Below are 18,688 nucleotides of genomic sequence, written 5' to 3'. Positions count from 1 at the left end.
CACTTGAGCCCAAGTGTTCAAGACTGCCGTGAGCCATGATAGCACCACTGCACTCTAGTCTGGGTAACAGACTGAGACTGTCTCAAAAAAAAAAACTAGTAATAATAGTAATGATGATTGCTTTGAGAAACCAAGGCAGGAGTATTGGTTGAGGCCAGGAGTTCGAGACCAGCCTGGGCAACATAGTGAGACTCCCCGCTTTCTTTTTTTTTTTTTTTTTTTTTTTGAGACGGAGTCTTGCTCTGTCGCCCAGGCTGGAATGCAGTGGCCAGATCTCAGCTCACTGCAAGCTCCGCCTCCTGGGTTTTCGCCATTCTCCTGCCTCAGCCTCCCGAGTAGCTGGGACTACAGGCGCCCGCCACCTCGCCCGGTTATTTTTTTTTTTGTATTTTTTAGTAGAGACGGGGTTTCACTGTGTTAGCCAGGATGGTCTCGATCTCCTGACCTCGTGATCCGCCCGTCTCGGCCTCCCAAAGTGCTGGGATTACAGGCTTGAGCCACCGCGCCCGGCCTGACTCCCTGCTTTCTACAGAAAAGAAAAAAAATTAGCTGGACATAGTGATGTGCACCTGTAGTCCTAGCTTTGGAGGCTCAGGCGAGAGGATTGCTTGAGCTCAGGAGTTTGAAGCTATAGTGAGCTGTCATCAAGTCACTGCACTTCAACCTGGTAAAAGCCTGCCTATTAAAAAAAATTATATTTTGAATAAGTAATATGTGGTTCAAAATTAGATCTTATACTCACCATGATCCTGTCTACTACCCCCACCGCCAAGTTAGTAATGACTACTTTTTTTTTAGTCTGTGTGTGTCCCTCTGTAGTGTTTTTTATGTAGGTAGATGAAAGCAAATATGTTTTCGTCCTTTTCTGGTACAACGTGGCAAACTATATAACCTATTTTTCACTATAATTTTTTTTTTTTTTTTTTTTTTGAGATGGGGATCTTGCTCTTTCGCCCAGGCCAGAGTGCAGTGATGCGATGTTGGCTCACTGCAACCTCTACCTCCTGGGCTCAATTGATCCTCCCACTTCAGCCTTCCAAGTTTGGGACTATAGGAACGTGCTTCCACACCTGACTATTTTGTTGTTGTTTTTTTGTAGAGATGGGGGTTTCCCTATATTATCCAGGCTGGTCTTGAACTTCTGGGCTCAAGCATTTTGCCCACCTCAGCCTCTCAAAGTGCTGGGATTATAGGCGTGAACTACTGCCTACTTTACTTTTTCATTTAGCATGTTGAGAGATCATTCCAAACCTGCTAATAGAGAGCATCCTCACTTCTTTTTTTTTTTTTTTTTTTTTTTTTCTTATTGCCCAGGGTAGAGTGCAGTGGCACAATCTCAGCTCACTGCAACCTCTGCCTTCCGGTTTCAAGTGATTCTCCTGCCTCAGCCTCTCAAGTCACTGGAATTACAGGCACCCGCCACCACGCCCATCTAATTTTTTTGTGTTTTTAGTAGAGATGGGGTTTCACCATGTTGGTCAGGCTGGTCACTTACTGCTGACCTGGTGATCCACCCTCCTCGGTCTCTTCCAAAGTGCTGGGATTACAGGCGTGAGCCGCCATGCCCGGCCCTACATCCTCTCTTCTTTTTAACAACTGCATAGTATTCTGTGTAGATGGGCCGTAGTTGATCCACCTAATCCACTGTTGCTGGACAGTTGTGTTAAATTTTCATAGAACATTTGTAGCTGTGTTCTTTCTTAAACGTGTGAGCAGTCAGTCTTGTTGCCTCAAACTCTATTGTGTTTCCTTTTTGTTGCTGTTGTTAGAGTTGTTAGCAGTTGTGAAAAGTTTAAAATTTTTGTAATACTTTATTTCCTGGCTTGCATTTAAATCTGAACTTAGGATGTTTTTGCTTTGAAAGCTGTTAACTGGGACTTGATTTTATTTAAGTTATCTTTCATCAAAATCCTGGAGAGTAGAGAGTGAGAAAGAGGAAACAAAGATAATTAATGGGATGAAGTGGGTGGAAAGAGAAATAATATGAGAGAGTAACAGTGGATAAGGGTAACAATATGACCCTGATAGTCATCTTAGATAATAAAAATATTTCACAGTGGCCTGGACTAGTATTTGTTGTGTTCTTTTTTTCTTTTTCTTTTTTTTGAGACGGAGTCTCGCTCCGTCGCCCATGCTGAAGTGCAGTTGCGCAATCTCGGCTCACTGCAACCTCCGGCTCCTGGGTTCAAGCAATTCTTCTGCTTCAGCCTCGCAAGTAGCTGGAATTACAGGCGCCTGCCACCATGCCTGACTAATTTTTTTTAATTTTTGGTAGAGACAGGGTTTCACCATGTTGGGCAGGCTGGTCTCTGACTCCTGACCTCAGATGGTCCGCCTGCCTTGGCCTCCCAAAGTGCTAGGATTACATCCATTAGCCACTGCCCCAAAAAAGTAAAAAATAAACAAATAAAAATAAATAAAAAGATGAGGATTGAGATTCTAGCCTCTATTTTAATGAATCTTTATATTTTACATATGTAATTGCTCCCTGGTCATTTCCTTCTTAGCACTTAACATATTTTGCAATTTTATTTTATTTTTTTAAGACACAATCTCGCTCTGTCACCCAGGCTGGAGTGCTTTGGCATGATCTCAGCTCATGGCAACCTTCACATCCCAGGTTAAAGCAAGTCTCGTGCCTCAGCCTCCTGAGTAGCTGTAATTTCAGGTGTGCGCCACCATGCCCAGCTAATTTTTTGTATTTTTAGTTGAGACAGGGTTTCGCCATATTAGCTAGGCTGGTCTTGAACTCCTGTCCTTAAGTGATCCACCCACCTCGGCCTCCCAAAATGCTGGGATTACAGGTGTGTATACCCAGTGTGAGAGTAAAGGGTCTGGCACATAATAGATGTCTGCCAAATATTTGCTAAATAAGTGAAATTGCCGAAGACATCTCATTAAACTGTTAGAGATGAGAGCTTGACTTACAATTTTTGTGTTGTGTATATACTAGGAGAAAATGTCCACAGGATAGAGTAAATGAATACTCTTTGTCAACCCCTCATTTGATACTGGAATGAAAACAAACTTTCTGGGTTTTATTATATTATGATTTTTCTCCCCTCCCCATCATGGGAAAGGGAGTATCAGAGAAATCACTTCAATTAAAATGTTTTTGTTTTTTTTGAGATGGAGTCTTGCTCTCTTGCCCAGGCTGGAGTGCAGTGGTGCAATCTTGGCTCACTGCAACCTCTGCCGCCTGGTTTCAAGTGATTCTCCCACCTCTGCCTCCTGAGTAGCTAGGATTACAGACATACGCCACCACGCCTGGCTAATTTTTGTATTTTTAGGAAAGACAAGGTTTTGCCATGCTGGCTAGGCTGATCTCGAACTCCTGACCTCAGGTGATCCACCCGCCTTGGCCTCCCAAAGTGTTGGGATTACAGGCATAAGCCAGCACACCTGGTACTTCAGTTAAAACGAATCTTTGCCTGAGATTAATGCACTGTGGGGGGTAATTTATCCCTTCGAAATGAATAATTTTTATGAAGAATGTTCAATGACTGTGCAATGCTTACGGTAAACTAAACATAAATTTTGTGTGCCATAAATCAGCTATATGAAAAAAGTACATTGAAAAAGTTCAGATTTTTTTTTTTTTTTTTTTTTTTTTTTTTTTTTGAGACGGAGTCTCGCTCTGTCGCCCAGGCTGGAGTGCAGTGGCCGGATCTCAGCTCACTGCAAGCTCCGCCTCCCGGGTTTACGCCCTTCTCCTGCCTCAGCCTCCTGAGTAGCTGGGACTACAGGCGCCCGCCACCTCGCCCGGCTAGTTTTTTGTATTTTTTAAGTAGAGACGGGGTTTCACCGGGTTAGCCAGGATGGTCTCGATCTCCTGACCTCGTGATCCGCCCGTCTCGGCCTCCCAAAGTGCTGGGATTACAGGCTTGAGCCACCGCGCCCGGCCAAGTTCAGATATTTTTAAATACTTTGCGATTTTTTTGGTGATGGGATTATTGGAAACATTTCTCTTTTCCTTATTTAAAAAAAATGACCCACTAAACATTATAGATTATATCTTTTAAAATTGATAAGTTGGCCGGTCGCGGTGGCTCAAGCCTGTAATCCGAGTACTTTCGGAGGCCGAGGCGGACGGATCACAAGGTCAGGAGATCGAGACCATCCTGGCTAACACTGTGAAACCCCGTCTCTACTAAAAATACAAAAAATTAGCCGGGCGTGGTGGCGGGCACCTGTAGCCCCAGCTACTCAGGAGGCTGAGGCAGGAGAATGTCGTGAACCCTGGAGGCGGAGCTTGCAGTGAGCCGAGATTGCGCCACTGCACTCCTGCACTCCAGCCTGTGCGACTGAGCGAGACTCCGTCTCAAAAAGAAAATGAATAAATAAAATAAAATAAAATTGATAAGTTTCAGGAGTGAATTCTTTATGCCAATACATAGTCATTGTTGAAAAAATACTTTGTTATAAAACGAAACAATTGTATTAGTTTTAGTGAATTTATAGACTAGTTTGTCTTTTTCCTATTTCCTTTTTTACCGATTTCTTCTTTTGTTTTTTATTTTACTTTCATTTTTTAGAGACGGGGTCTCATACCGTTGGCTAGGCTTGAGTACAGTGATGCGATCGATCATGGCTCACTGTAGCTTTGTCCTTCCGGGCTCAAGCAATCCTCCTGCCTCAGCTTCCTCAGAAGCTGGGACTACAGGCTTATGCCATCATACGCAGCTACTTAAAATTCTTTTTTTCGTAGAGATGGTGTCTCAGTATGTTGCCCAGGCTGGTCTTGAATATCTGGTCTCAAGCAATCCTACTACCCCAGCCTCCCAAAATGCTGAAATAACAGGCATGATATCAGCACCCAGCTTCTTTTTTACTGATTATTTAGAAGCTGTCAAATATGTTTTGTTACTTACTAAGATTTTATTTTATGATGTATTTAAAATTTTTTGTGTTTATATTTAGCCACTTCTATTTATTTTGTTTTTATATTAGTTTTTCATATTTTTATTTGTAGTTAATACATTTATATGAAAATTAAGTTATAGAAATGTAGAAAAAAAAAAAGGAAAAAAAGGCAATGGTTTTTTGTAATCCTGATTTTCCAGGAACAACCACTGCTATATTTTTGGGTGCATGTCTTTTCGGAGGTTTTTCTGTATACAAACAAAAGTGGTTTTCAACTGGGGGTAGTTTTGCTCCCATTGGACACTTATTTGGCAAGGTCTGGAGACATTTTTGGTTATCACAGTTGGAGGCAGGCGCTCCTGGCATTTAGTGGGGAGTGGACAGGGATGCTGCTAAACATGCACAGGACAGCCCTCCATGTCCCAAATAAAATATTAGTCCAAAATGTTAATAATTGCTGAGTTTGGGAAACCCTGATATACAACTATATATATGTATTGGTGTGTGTGTATGGATATGTCATCTCATATCTTTCATGTCTAGTGCCTGGTAGTCATATAATTGTTGCAATAAATAATTGTTGGGATGAATATATCGATACAAAAGAAACTCATACTAAGTTAATTTATTTTAAATATTGTTTTATTTCAGTATACATAGATCTACTTTTTTTGTGTGTGTACAAAATACTGTTTTTCTTAAATTTTTTTTCTTTTCTTTTTGAGACATCATTTCTTTCTGTCTCCCAGGCTGGAGTGCAGTGGCACAATCACGGCTCACTGCCACCTAAACCTCCTGGGCTCAAGTGTTCTTCATCCTCAGCCTCCTGAGTAGCTGAGACTATAGGTGTGTGCCACCATGCCTAGCTAGTTTTTGTATTTTCTTGTAGAGACAAGGTTTCACTGTGTTGCCCAGGCTGGTCTCAAATTCCTGACCTTGAATGATCCACTTGCCTTGTCCTGCTAAAGTCCTGGGATTACAGGTGTAAGCCACTGCACCCAATCATTTCTAAAATTTTACTGAAAGAATATGTGCATAAATACTACAATACTTACAGCCAAAATAGTTGTTCCCTACTGAGTCCACCTCTGTAGACCAGCTTTCCAGAAGCAACCACTTTCAACTCTTGTGATATTTACTTATATTTAAATAATAGACTTACCACTATTTCTTGTCTCTGGCATTTAAAAAAAAATGATGCTGCGAAATATCCTGTCTAGCAATATATAATTTTTAAATTTATTTATTTTTTAAGACAAGGTCTTGCTCTGTCATTCATTCTAGAGTGCAGTGGTGTGATCATGGCTCACTACAGTCTCGATCTCCCGGGTTCACATGATCCTCCCACCTCAGCCTCCCAAGCAGCTGGGACTATAGGCGTGTGCTCCCACGCCCAGCTAGTTTTTGTATTTTTATAGAGACTGGGTTTTGCTGTGTCGTACAGGCTGGTCTTGAACTCCTGACTCAAGCAATCTACCTGCCTCCGCCTCCCAGATTGCTAGAATTACAGTCATAAGCCACTGCACCCAGCCAATTTTTTCTGTTTTCTTTTTTTTTGTTTTTGTTTTTGTTTTTGTTCTTGAGACAGAGTCTTGCTCTGTCGCCCAGGCTGGAGTGCGATGGCGTGATCTTGGCTCACTGCAACCCCCACCTATTGGGTTCAAGTGATTCTCCTGCCTCAGCCTCCTGAGTACCTGGGATTACAGGCACCCACCGTCATGCCCAGCTAATTTTATTTTGTAGAGACTAGGTTTCACCATGTTGTTGGCCAGGCTGGTCTTGAACTTCTGACCTCAGGTGATCCTCCCACCTCGGCCTCCCAAAGTGCTTGGATTACAGGTGTGAACTACCACGCCAGGCCCAATTTTTTATTTACTTCAGAAACAGGGTCCCACTGTGCCGCCAAGGCTGGAGTGCTGTGGTGGGATCATAGCTCACTGTAACTTTGAACTCCTACTCTCAAACGATCCTCCTCATAGCTGAGACTACAGGTGAATGACATCACATCTGGCTATTGTTTTTTTATTTTTGTAGAGATGTAGTCTTGTTATTTGCCCAGGATGGTCTTGAACTCCTGGCCTCAAGCAATTCTCCTGCCTTGGCCTTGGCCTCCTAAGTTGCTGGAATTATGGATGTGAACCCCTGCACCTGGCCATCTGATAATATTGAATATTACGTTTTGACTTCTTACTATATTAATAGGATTTATTACACCTCTTATATCTCCTTTCATCATATTCCAATATAGATAATATTTCAGTATAGGTAACTCTTAAGATGTATACTGTGGTTACTTTTCTGTATATTTCGTTTTATTTGGAGTTATTTGCCTCCTTTTTTAATTTGCCTAGTTTTCTAGGTATGTATTGCTGTATTTCCAAAAGGTTCTACAACTGTTAGGGTTTTTAAATTAAAGGCTCCCAAGCACATCACATTGTCTACCAGTTCTGCCTTTTGTGTGTATGTTTGGAGCGGGAGAAGACTTGCTTTCCAGAGCTGTCCATTCTCTTGCTCTAATGTAGACTTGTTCTCAAGATTTGGTATCGAGTTACTATTCTGAAACTAATGTCTGCTGCGGTGCTTCCGGAAATCTCTTTTTATTGGACCCTTTCTTGGCTTACTCCTTCATTTTGCTGAAATGTTATCTAATTGTTTCTTGAGAAAAGTTGGATTGGAGGTAAATGTTAGGGACTTAACCTCTTTTAAAAAATGTCTATTTTATTTTCACACTTGATTGGTAGTTTGGAAATACACTTTTATTTAACTTTATTTATTTATTTATTTTAGAGTCAGGGTCTCACTCTATTGCTCAGCCTGGAGTGCAGTCGCTCTTCAGAAGTGCATTTATAGCCCACTACAGCCTTGACTTCGTAGGTTCAAGCATGTCTTTCCACTTCTGCCTCCAGAGTAGCTGGGACTACAGGCCTGCCCTATTGCACCAGGCTACATTAACATTTTGAAGACGTTTCTCTTGTCTTTGAACTTTCATGTCTCTTTCAAAAGGTTTGATGCTGTTCTGATTCTAGATCCCTTGTTTTTTTTTTTTTTTTTGTATGTGTAATTTGAATTTCTTTTTCTTTTCCTTATTTTTTTTTTTTTTTTGAGATGGAGTCTCACTCTGTCCCCAAGACTGGAGTGCAGTGGCAGGATCTCAGCTCACTGCAAGCTCCGCCTCCCGGGTTCACGCCATTCTCCTGCCTCAGCCTCCCGCCTTTTTTTTTTTTTTTTTTTTTTGAGGTGGAATTTCACTCTTGTTGCCCAGGCTGGAGTGCAATGGCGCGATCTTGGCTCACTGCACCCTCTGTCTCCCAGATTCAAGTGATTCTCCTGTCTTAGCCTCCCAAGCAGCTGGGATTACAGGTGCTTACCACCACGCCCACCTTTTTTCTTATTTTTAATGGTGTTGGGGTTTCACCATATTAGTCAGGCTGGTTTTGTACTCCTAACCTCAGGTGATCCACCCGCCCCGGCCTCCCAAAGTGCTGGGATTACAGGCTTGAGCCACCATGCCCAGGCTACTTTTTTAATTTTAGTAAACACAAGGTCTCACTGTGTTGCCCAGGGCAGTCTCAGGAGCTACCCTGGGCTCAAGAGCTGCCCTTCTGCCTCAGCCTTTCAGAGTTCTAGAATTACAGGCCTGAGCCACCATACCCAGCCTAGATTTCTTTTAAAGGGTGGTTTTACCTTTATGTAATGAAATGTTTTGAGCATAGTAGAGTTTTTGTTGTTGAATTTTTCTCTCCATGATTTATTGGTGTCCTCAGAGTGCCTTTTTTTGTTGTTTGTTTCTTTTTTTTTTTTTTTTTTTTTTTTGAGACGGAGTCTCACTCTGTCACCTAGGCTGGAGTGTAGTGGTGCGATCTTGGCTTACTGCAACCTCTGCCTCCCAGATTCAAGAGATTCTCCTGCCTCCCTCCTGAGTAGCTGGGATTACAGGCGTGCATGTGCCACCACACCTGGCTAATTTTTGTATTTTTAGTAGAAATGGGTATCACCATGTTGGCCAGGCTGGTCTTGAACTCCTGAGCTCAAGTGATCCACCCGCTTCAGCCTCCCAAAGTACTGGGATTACGGGCGTAAGCCACTGTGCCCAGCTAGGTTTTCTGAGCTGTACTTATAATTGGTTATTTCACTCTCCAGATAACTTTCTGTCTAATGTTCATCCTTGTGATTTAAAAAATTTTAGCTATGTAAAAAGAGAGTTTATCATTCTTGTATTTTGAGTAGAGCCTGCCTGCAGGGTATTCTATCCCTGCTGCATTCTTTGGTGTCAGATTTCTTCAGATCATCTATTAGTGAATCTTTTCACAATTCTTTTTTATATCTCTATTAGTATTGTGAGAGGAAACCAAAAACTCAAGACCCCAGTTCACTATGCCAAAGGAGAAATATTAAGCTGAAAGCTGTGTCATCCAAGAAATTGCCGTTCCTTTTGTTTATAAGTAGATAGCTACAGATAAAAGGTTAAATATTTCCACAGGTAGCTACTCTATGTTTACCTTATGTAAGGTGCCATTTCCTGATCATGAGACAAATACATAGTTGACTATTCTCCTACCTGCTCCTCCCCTGCCATCCCTTCTCCAAGATGGAGTCTCGCTCTGTCGCCCAGGCTGGAGTACAGTGGCGTGATCTCGGCTCACTGCAACTTCCGACTCCTGGGTTCAAGCGATTCTTCTGCCTCAGCCTCCTGAGTAGCTGGGACTTCTGGCGTGTGCCACCATGCCTGACTAATTTTTGTATTTTCAGTAGAGATGGGATTTCACCATATTGGCCAGGCTGGTCTCAAATTCTTTACTTCATGATCTGCCCGCCTTAGCCTCCCAAAGTGCTAGGATTATAGGGGTGAGCCACTGTGCCCGGCGCTGCTCCTTTTTTTCTTGCAACATGTGGATTACCATACCTTTCCTCTTTTCACCTGTAGCCCACTTTTTCCCTTTAAATACTGAAGCCCTCAGCATCATCTTTGGAGAAAAGGCTAGACTGTTTCTGGGATTCCCTGTTTAGTTCTTCCAGGCATGTCCTTAATCTTGGCAAAATTAACTTCTAAATTGTTTGAGACCTGTTTCAGGTAATTTTTGGTGTACAGTATGTGGTCACTTTCCCCCAAGATTCTTTTTAAAATTTTTTTTTCTGAGATGGAGTTTCACTCTTGTTGCCCAGGCTGGAGTGCAATGGCAGAATCTCGGCTCACCACAACCTCTGCCTCCCGGGTTCAAGCAATTCTCCTGCCTCAGCCTCCCAAGTAGCTGGGATTACAGGCATATGCCACCATACCCAGCTAATTTTGTATTTTTGATAGAGACAGGATTTCACCATGTTGGCCAGACTGGTCTTGAACTCTTTACCTCAGGTGATCCACCCGCCTTGGCCTCCCAAAATGCTGGGATTACAGGGCTGAGCCACTGCGCCGACCTCTTTTTTAAAATTTTTATGTATTATAACTTATTTTAGAAATACAACTAGTACTTTTCTTTTTTAGACAGGGTCTTGCTCTGTCACCCTTACTGGAATGCAATGGTTTAAGTGATTCCCAGTTTAGTTCCCTACCAAGTAGCTGGGACTATAGGTGTGTGCCACCATGCTCCGCTAATTTTTTTTTTTAACTTTTTTTTTTTTAGCCAGGGTTGCGCCCTGTTGCCTAGGCTGGACTGGAGTGTGGCAGTGTGATCATGGTTCACTGCATCCTCAACCTCCTGGGCTCAGGTGATCTCCCCACCTCTCAGCCTCCCGAGTAGCTGTGACTGCAGGTGCACGCCATCACACCTGGCTAATTTTTTTGTATTTTTTGTAGAGATGGGGTTTCGCCATGCTGCCTAAGCTGGTCTCGAATGCTTGGGCTCAAGTGATGTGCCTGCCTTGGCCTCCCAAAGTGCTGAGATTACAAGTGTGAGCTATTGCGCCCGCCCAGAAACTTGCTGATACAGGGTCTCACTCTGTTGTCCAGGCTGATCTTGAACTCCTGGGCTCAAGTGCCTGGGAGGCCTGTGTTGGCCTCCCAGAGTACTGGGATTATAGGCATGAACCACCATGCCTGGCCAACTAGTGCTTTTTGTATCCTCTACAAGAAATCTCCGTTTGCTACCAAGTTTTTTTTGTTTGTTTAGTTTTGTAGAAAGATGTGTTTTGCATTAAGGTCTATCTTAGTTTATTTTGTGTTGCTATAAGGAACACTTCACGCTGGGTGACTTACAAAGAAAAATGGTTTTATTTGACTCAATTCTGTTGGCTGGCAAGTTCAAGATCGAGCATCTGTGTCTGGTGAGGACTTCAGTCTGCTTCCACTCGTGGCTGAAGGCAAAAGAAAGCAGTGTGTGCAGAGCTTACATGGCGAGAGAGCAACAGTCAGCTTTTGCTGGAACTAATAGAGTGAGAACTCACTTGCTAGCCACCTCCAGAGAAGGCATGAATCTATTCATGTGGGATCCACCCTCCATGACCCAAATGCCATTAGGCCCCACATCCAACATTGGAAATCAAATTTCAGATGAGGTTTGGAGGGGACAGATATCTAAACCATAGCAAGGTCTATGATCCAGCTTGAGTTTTTTTTTCCCCCTCAATTTTTAAATTGTAAAATACGTATAAGATAAAATTTACTGTCTTAACCATTTTCTTTCTTTCTCTCTTTTTTTTGAGACAGAGTCTTGCTCTGTCACCAGGCTGGAATGCAGTGGCGTTATCTTGGCACACTGCAACCTCTGCCTCCCAGGTTCAAGCCATTCTCCTGCCTCAGCCTCCCGAGTGGCTGGGACTACAAGTGCCCACCACCACGCCCAGCTAATTTTTGTATTTTTAGTAGAAACGGGGTTTCACCATGTTCGCCAGAATGATCTCGATCTCCTGACCTCGTGATCCGCCTGCCTCAACCTTCCAAAGTGCTTGGATTACAGGCGTGAGCCTCCGCGCCTGACATCATCTTAACCATTTTCAAAGGTACATTTCAGTAGTAGGCAGTATATTTACACTGTGCAACCTTTACTACCATCATCTCCAGAACTCTTTTCTTCTTGCAAAACTGAAACTGTACCCATTAAACAATAACTCATGTTCCTCCATGTCCTAGCTCCTGGAAATCACCATTCTACTACTTTCTGTCTCTATTATTTTGACTACTGTAGGTACCTTACATAAGTGGACTGATACATACAAATGCCCTTTTGTGACTGCCTTATTTCCCTTAGCGTTGTGTCCTTAACGTTCATCTATATTTTAGCTGTTTCAGAATTTCCTTTTTTTTTTTGAGAAGGAGTCTTGCTCTGTCGCCCAGGCTGGAGTGCAGTGGTATAATCTTGGCTTGCTGTAACCTCAGCTGCCTGGATTCAAGTGATTCTCTCATCTCAGCCTCCCGAGTATCTGCGATTACAGGCACCTGCCGCCCAGCTAATTTTTTTTTTTTTTTTTTTTGAGATAGAGTCTTGCTCTGTTGCCCAGGTTGGAGTGCAGTGGCGCAATCTTGGCTCACTGCAACCTCTATCTCCCAGCTCAAGCAATTCTCCTGCCTCAGCCTCCTGAGTAGATGGGATTACAGGCATGTGCTCTCACGCCCAGCCAATTTTTGTATTTTTAGTAGAAACGGGGTTTTACCATGTTAGCCAGGATGGTCTCGATCTCCTGACCTTGTGATCTGCCTTCCTCGGCCTCCCAGAGTGCTGGGATTACAGGTGTGAGCCACCAGGCCCAGCCCCCTCCCCCGCTTTTTTTTTAGAGGTGGAATTTCGCTCTTGTTACCCAGGCTGGAGTGCAATGTCGTGATCTCAGCTCACCACAACCTCCGCCCCTCGGGTTCAAGCAATTCTCCTGCCTCAGCCTCCTGAATAGCTGGGATTACAGCCATGCGCCACCACGCTCAGCTGATTTTTTGTATTTTTAGTAGAGACGGGGTTTCTCCATATTGGTCAGTCTGGTCTCAAACTCCCAACCTCAGGTGATCCACTTGCCTCGGCCTTCCAAAGTGCTGAGATTACAGTCATGAGCCACCACACCCGGCCTGATTTTTGTATTTTTAGCAGAGATGGAGTTTCGCCTTATTGGTTGACCAGGCTGGTCTGGAACTCCTGATCTCAGGTGATCTGCTTGCCTTGGCCTCCCAAAGGCCATTCATAACAGATAACAGATCCATTTATCTGTTAATGGAGACTTGGGTTGCTTCCAATTTTAGCAATTGAATATAGTTGCTGTGAACATAGGTGTACAAATATCTCTGAGATCCTGCTTTCAATTCTTTTGGTACAACTGAATTTTACTGACTATGATAAATTTAGTGCTTTCTATCTGATATGGTGCTTTTCTCAAAATGTAAATTTAGGGCATTCAGGTTTTTTTTTTTTTTTAGATAGGGTCTCACTCTGTTGCCCAGGGTGGAGTGCAGTGGCAGTGGCATTACATAGCTCATTATAGCCTTGATCTTCTGGACTCAAGTGATTCTTCCACTTCAACCTCCCGAGTAGCTCTAACTGCAGGCGCACATCACCATGCCCGGCAAAATTTAAAAATTTTTTTTGTAGAGACAGGATCTTGCTATGTTTCCCATGCTGATTTTGAACTCCTGGCTTCAAGCAGTCCTCCCACTTTGGCTTCCCAAAGTCCTGGCATTATAGGAGTGAGCCACTGCATTTGGCTGCTGCTGCTGCTTCTTCTAAAATTCAAACACTGATTTTTGTTTAAGTTGTAAGAATACTTGAATTTTTGGTGGACAGTTTCACATGGTATCACCTGAGTGCTCATTTAAGGCTACAGTGGCCAAACATACCAGATTTTTAATCTGACTTAGATACTAATTTCAACAGAAGCATCCAACACAGCTAGGTACTCCCTGTAAACCTTCAGCCCTACCACCTCTGCTTCACTCAGTAGATGTCTTTACAACTCCCACTTAATGGAGACAATAGAATCCTATCCAGTGGGGAGTTCTTTATTGTTACGAAGTCTACAGATTGTATATGTGCACACATATCCCCTTTTCTTAGGTTGCTATTAATATGAGAAACATTTCTGTCCTTATAAGGCTTATCTCTACCTATTTTTTTTTTCATTGGCTATTTGGCACCTGCTGTGTGCCAGCCACTATAATTAAAAGGAAGCCGTTGCCCTATTGAAGCTTAAATTTTAGTGGGTAGAAAGTAAAGTTTGTTGGGTGGTGTTAAGTGCTATATAGAGGAAAGTAAAGCAGAGAAGATTGGTAAGGAATGAGTTGATGTGTAACATTATTATTTAAACAGGGCTCCTGGGAAAGATAACCTCACTACTGAAGACCAGATACCTTTTGTTTTTCTTTACTCATCATTACTGCTGCCTTTTATGCTAAGATGTTTTCCTGGGTACCATTTAAAATCTTTTATTTATTTATTTTTTTTAAAGATTCTTGCAGTGACTCGGAATTGTATCGTTTTGAGTTATTTTCCTATTGGTTGCCCTAGTTAGGATTAATACCCATTTTAATTATAATAGTATATAAAAGAACTTTGTTCCTATAAGCTTTATTTCGTTTCCTCTTTGTGCAGTTGGTGTCCTACAAGTTATGTCTCTCCATTGAGTACCCATCAACACAGATTTCTTATTATTGCTTAATGTGATTGATTGCCTTTTAAATTGGGAAGAAAAAAAGACTTACCCCTCCCCCCGCAGAAATACATTTATACTATCTTTTGTAGTTACATATGGAGTTAACTTTACTAGCACTCTTTTATTTTTTAGGTGGATTTGAATTACTCTCTGGTGTCTTTATATTTTAGCCTGAAGGATTCCCCCTTAATATTTCTTTTAGGGTAAGTCTATTAGCAAGAAGTTCTTTTATGTTTTGGTATGGGAATAAATTAATTTCTCCTTCATTTTTAAAGGATAGTTTTGTTGGATATAGATGATCTCTTTTCTTTCAGCTCTTTGAATGTATCCCACTGCTACCATGGTTTCTGGTGAAAAGTAGCTGCTTTGGGAGGATCCTTAGTATGTGATGAATTGCTTCTCTTTGATGTTTTCAAGATTTTCTTGTTTTTATTGGCTTTTAATCATTTGATTTGATGTATCTTGATGTCAGTCTCTTTGAGCTTATCTTACTTGTAATTCATTGAGCCTCTTGGATGTGTAGATTAATGTTTTCTATCACATGGGAAATTTTGGGCTGTTATTTCTCCAATTATTTTTGCTGTCCTCTCTCCTTCCTTGATTCTCATCATGCATATGTTGGTATACTTAATGGTGTCCCACAGGTTTCTGAGGCTCTGTTCATTTTTCCTCATTATTTGTTCTTTCTGTTTCTCAGACTGGCTAATCTCAGTTGACCTATCTTCAAGTTGGTTGATTGTTATGCCTGCTCATAGCTGCTGTTGAGCCCCTCTGTTGAGTTTTTCATTTCAGTTTCCATACTTCCCAATTCCAGAATTTCTGTTTGATTCTTTCTTATAATTTTTGTGTCTTTATTGGCATTCTTTATTTGGTAAAATATTCTCATATGTTTTCCTTTAGTTCTTTAGACATGATTTTCTTTAGTTCTTTCAACATATTTGTGATAGATGACTTAAAGTCTTAGTCTAGGGCTAGGTGCAGTGGCTCATGCCTGTAATCCCAGCACTTTGGGAGGCTGAGGTGGGAGGATCGCTTTAACTTGGGAGTTTGAGGCTAACCTGCGCAACACAGTGAGACCCCCATCTCCACAACAAATAAAAAAATTAGCTGGGCATGGTAGCACATGCACCTGTAGTCCCAGCTCCTCAGGAGGCTAACATGGGAGAATTGCTTGAGCCTGAGAGGGCGAGGCTACAGTGAGCTGTGTCACCCAGCCTGGGCAAGAAAGTGAGACCCTGACTCTAAATAAGTAAAGTCTAGAAAGTTCAGTGTCTGGGCTTTCTTAGGGACAGGTTATATTGACTGCTTTTCCTCTGTGTGTAGGTCCTACTTGTTTTTCTGCATGCCTAGTTAGTTTTTTGTTGAAAACTTTTATTTTTTAGGTACTGGGTCTTGCTGTGTTGCGCAGGCTGGATTTGAACTACTGGACTTGAGATCCTGTTGCCTCAGCCTCCTGAGTAGCCAAGACTACAGACATGTGCCACTGTGTCTGACTAAAAATCTAGGCATTTAATATAATGTGGAAACTCTGGAAATCAGATTCTCCCACCTCCCAGGGTTATTTGTTGTTTGTTTTGTGAAGTCTATATTTTTTGTTGTCTATGGTTACTGAAGCCTCTGCACAGTTAACTTAGTAGTTGAATGAATGGGCAAAGAAGCTAATGAATGAGCAGAGATTTCCTTGGATGTTAAAACATGTAAGTCCTCTGGTCTTTGCCAAGGGGCTTTATGTGTATGTTGGGGCATGCCTTCAACATTCAGCCAGGAATTTACAACTCTGAGTGCAGAGCCTTAATGTTAGCCAGAGGTGAGAGTTTAGGTCCTCCTCTGGTCTTTTCTGAGCATGTGCACAGTGCTACGTGAGTATGGCCTTTTGGGTTCTCAGGAATATGTCAGAATTTTTCAAAGTCCCCTACATACATCTCATTTCCCAGCTTTTCTTTTTAAGCTTTTTAGTTAGCCTCTTGTTTGCCTCAAATATTATCTTCTACCTCAGGCAGCCACGATATTAGACAGTTGTTTCTGATTGTTTTTGACCAAAGGTGCCCATGGAAACACCTATTTACGCTGAATGAGCTTGATTACAGGTCAGATAAAGATGGCTTTGCTAGTAGAGTCTTCCAGAGAACCACCAGATATGTCATATATTGACATTTGTGTAGGGATGAGACTTTAAAGGGGCTCCAACCGTGTTCTGCCCCCTCCAGTGGCCGCTGATTTTCACGGTGATTGTGGGCTATTGGATTTCATGGGTACTGTGGAAATGGGAAGGAGTGAAATGGGAGTAGGAAGTTAAAATGCCATAAAGGTTGTAGCTCCTACCAAGATTCAGCCATATTTGTTTAATAGACACTCCCTGGATTGCCACAATCCTTTGGTTGATTTCCACAGTTTTGAAAAAGTTGATTTTTACAACTTTGCTATGTTTTTGTTGCTTTTATGAAGGAGAGAATTTCAGAGGTCTCTCCTCTGCCATTTTTGCTGACATTACCTTCGCTGTGTCATTGGAAGTCAAGGATGGGAGTAATATCCACCCTTAATAAGGATGGATATTATTAAGATATCCATCCTTAATAAGGATGCGTGGGTTCCTTCTCTGAGCTTAGAGGGTTCAAGGGATCTTGGGTGTTTGTACTCTAGTCAGGTGACACCATAAGAGGAGACATAGAAGAAGTTCAAGAAAGCAAAGTTTATTATACACACAGGTTTTATAGACATGAGGCACAACATGCCATGCAGGGCCCTCCAGGGTGATCAGGAGACTGAAGACAGGAACGAGGGGAAGGTTTAAGCCAGAGCCTTTATTAGGGTTTCCATGGGAAAAACAAGACAGGTGCTTTGCAGTTTAGGGTTGGCTAGTCTGAATAATTTTGGTAGGCTCTAATCTAAAGGGTTGGTTCCTAGTTGTGTGCTACTTGGTCTAGGATGATTAAGGCAGAGGAACATTGCCTACTGGGGTGTAGGGGCCAGATAGAGGAGGTGTGGCTCTGGATTAATTTGTTTGTATATTAAAGGCAGGTTCCTCGTTGAGGCCTTGCTATCTCTAAGAATTGGCTATCCCTGGGAGGAGCAGCCTACATACAATACACTGGGGATTGAACATTTTTAAGTTAATCTGCTCGTGTCCCCCTCCCATTTTTCAGGGTCCCTGTTCTTTCCTTTTTCCATGCAGGCATTAGTTTAACTTTCTTTTAAGCCCTGCTGCTGTTATGAGTGGGTCCTGATCCTGGTCCTTAGCCTTTTGTGGCCTCCTGTTGTTGGAAATGAGTGTCATTTTATGCTACCAAAGAACCTTCTGGCTTTCACATTTAGTTTTTTTTTTTATTGTCTATTACTTTCACCTCTTATTATAGGTCGTAGTTTTCCAAAGGGTCGGTTGCCTTTAACAACAACAACAATCCAATTTCATGGTCCTTATAATTGCTCTTTTCCTCCTATTTCTCAAATACCTGATAGACTGCACTTTTTTTTTTTTTCTTGAGGCGGAGTCTTGCTCTGTTACCCAGGCTGGAGTGCGGTAGCGCGATCTCGGCTCACTGCAATCTCCACCTCCTGGGTTTAAGCGATTCTCCTGCCTTGGCCTCCCAAGTAGCTGAGACTACAGGCGCACACCACCATGCCCAGCTAATTTTTGTATTTTTAGTAGAGATGGGGTTTCATCTTGTTGACCAGGATGGTCTTGATCTCCTGACCTTGTGATCTACCCGCCTTGGCCTCCCAAAGTGCTGGGATTGCAGGCATGAGCCACTACGCCCGTCCTACATTGCACCTTCTATTGCAGAGGTTGTCAAAGTATGGCTTACAGGCCAAACCCAGTTCTTGGCCTGCCTGTTTTTGTGGTGGCCCATTATTGAAGAGTTGTAAAACAATAACAACAAAAAAGACTATGAAATGATGCCAAGCCCAAGTAATATATTTACTGTGTAACCCTTTATCCAAAAGATTTGCCAACTTCTTCATTCCCTGTACTGGAAAACTACCAGTTTACTACCAATGGAAGTTTTAACATTTGCGGTGCCACTCTGTGCTGGGGGCTCCTTTCTACTCACCACCAGTGATAGGGTTCTCATTGTCAGCTGGGTGACTAGGTGGTCGATGACCCAACTCCAGTACTATATTTTAGAGCCTGTTTTCTTATATTATTCCTGTCACCAGTGGCTTAAAATTGAGCTCCCTGGGGGAGCTAACAGAGGCAGCAGTTAGCATGTGTGAAGTATGTTGTGGGAAATCTTTTAGTATCAATGTCTATGAAAGGAATGGA

The 18,688-nt window shown here is 42.4% G+C and overlaps 1 protein-coding gene across 5 annotated transcripts in view; it reads left to right on the top strand.

The window, feature by feature from the left end:
* STRN3 (striatin 3) overlaps positions 1-18,688 on the top strand; it is a 136,089-nt gene that overhangs the window by 12,270 nt on the left and 105,131 nt on the right. Inside the window, exon 1 of one of the 5 annotated variants that reach the window (XM_073010885.1) lies at positions 11,382-11,799. The exons of the other annotated variants lie outside the window; for them this stretch is intronic. The gene's annotated coding sequence lies outside the window, so the exon portion shown is untranslated. Of the gene's footprint in view, positions 1-11,381; positions 11,800-18,688 lie in introns of those variants that run through there. 5 annotated transcript variants of the gene reach the window in all.

The sequence above is a fragment of the Chlorocebus sabaeus genome, chromosome 24 (assembly GCF_047675955.1).
Source record: "Chlorocebus sabaeus isolate Y175 chromosome 24, mChlSab1.0.hap1, whole genome shotgun sequence".
Taxonomy (NCBI): domain Eukaryota; kingdom Metazoa; phylum Chordata; class Mammalia; order Primates; family Cercopithecidae; genus Chlorocebus; species Chlorocebus sabaeus.
Note: the sequence above shows the minus strand (reverse complement) of the source record. Positions and strands in the feature narration are given on the sequence as shown.